The following is a 2,172-nucleotide window of genomic DNA, read 5'->3' as shown; positions in this document are numbered from 1 at the left end:
ACCAATCTGGACGGGGCATATGGCGGCATGACTCTGGTATGAATTACTACTACACGCCTGCTTGTTGTTTTTCCTGCCTTTTGCATGTTCTACGAGCTCCCAGCGCCGCCACACATCACGGCCAGTCAGCATCAGAGAGGGCCGAGCTAGATGGAGGATGAGAGAGGAGAAGGGGCGGAGCCAAGTAGCTCAGGGAGGAGAGAGGGCGGAGCCAAGCAGCTGATGGAGCAGAGGAGACACCCTGCAGGACGTCAAGATGTCCTCTGAAGACTCAGTCTGAGACAGAAACACAAGACTGGACTCAACTCACATCCAACCATTTAACCATCCATTAAACCATCCATCCGTATGGTTTCCTTCTCCATGTCTGTATTGACAGTAATGAAAACTTTCCCAGAGTGAAGCATCACCACCATCACTGCAGTTCAAGTCATTATTCGTCTTTCCATCTCCAGTCCAAGACGCTGGGATCCTTTAACCGTCCACTTGAGACGGCACCTTCCCCCCTCCAAACCCAGAGGGACCGCTCCACCTTTCTCCATCTGAGAACCTTCAGAAATGTTTTGCATGAAAAAGTCTCTTTCTTCCACACCTTTTTTTTTCCACGTCTCCCTCTACGAAGCGTGCTCTAATGAATGTAAATTTCCTCTCTCCGTTTCCTAATTCAGCCTCTCCACCACTCTGGGGTTGCAGGAATGTTTCATCACATCCATCTCCCACCTTTGACCTCCCTATTAGTTGCCTGTGAAGTCGGAGAGTCGGAATCTAACAGATGTAAAATGTAAAAGCAGAGGAAGGTTGAAATTTCTCCCCTAATGATAGCGATGTACTCCAGAGGATTCCCTCTTTGCCCATCTCTACACGAGCTCTCACTCTCTCTTCTTTTTCTTTGCATTTCTAATTGTTCACAGCACATCATCAAATTCATCAGCTAATCATTTAAGACACCCCCTTCCCGTCTTTTATCACAAATGATCCAACGGTAGGCAGATCGATAGGAAAATCAGAATATGCAGAGCGTGTTCTGGTCTTTTGGCATCGCGCAACCTTTGGCGCTTTCATCTTTGCCTTTTGAAGTTGCTTTCGCTGCGCAGAGCGCGGCTTGAGTGGCTGATGGAGACGGGCATCTCCTCCACCGGAGAGGTCCTCTCAGCTGGAATCCACCTGCCATCAGCAGGGGAGCGTTTCAGGAGGAGATTCACAAAACGAGGCACTCCTCTGTAGAATCAGATACCTGAATTACTGTTTGGAACCAATTATGAACAATAAAAGCTAAAAAATAATCCATAAAATCTCCTGTTTTGTTGGATTCACACAAAAATTTAACAACAGATGTTCTGTTTAGGTTGATGTAAAATCAAATATAAGGAAACCTTTATATTTGCCAACCAAACTGGAAAAACTCGCCTGGTTTTGCTTCTAAACAGAACATAAGTTAGTTGTTGTTTTTTTTATTGTTATGTTATTGCCTGGTGCATAACTGTAAACAAAGTAAAAACTAAATTGCTATATTTAGTGTATTTACATATTTAAACCTCTAAGATGTCCTCATCAATTATGCTTGATTTAACCAACAAACTATAAAGCAAATAGCTTACTCCTTGACAACTTTACAGTATAAGAAACAAAAGTATGAACCACCACTGTGCGAAAAACAAGAGCTAGCATTGTGCTAATTACCTACTAATGTACAAATTAACCCACGAAGCTACAAGCATTTTTATAAGATAAAAGCTAATTTGGATGTGGAACGAACCAAACGAATCTTTTCATAGCTTATGACATTCAAAGTCAACTCATGACGTTGGGAAAATACTCACACAAGCAAGCAAGAAGTAGTACTAAAGCTAATTTAGTTCTCTTGCTTCAGCTGACGGCAGAATACAATCACTTCCGGTTCGCCATGAAGCCACTTCCGGTCGGCCGCCAAGCAAGTGGAAAAGGCGGAGCAAATACAAAAGTTCTTTCTAATTAAATTTAAAAACATAACAAGAGTTTTAAATGATTCCAAAAACAAAGATTGAGGAATAATCTTTTAAAGTACCTGAGAACGTTTGATGGTTCCACCTTGACATAATGGTAATTTTAGCCTCAAAGTACATACATATATACTCAGGGGTGAAAGTAGTTTTAAATTCTTGGGGCACTATAATTAATAAAAAACAATTATAT

The sequence above is a fragment of the Poecilia latipinna genome, unplaced genomic scaffold, assembly GCF_001443285.1.
Source record: "Poecilia latipinna isolate Pla-1442-1.1 unplaced genomic scaffold, P_latipinna-1.0 Scaffold1196, whole genome shotgun sequence".
NCBI lineage: Eukaryota > Metazoa > Chordata > Actinopteri > Cyprinodontiformes > Poeciliidae > Poecilia > Poecilia latipinna.
The sequence above is the reverse complement of the archived record's forward strand: the minus strand, read 5'-3'. Positions refer to the sequence as shown.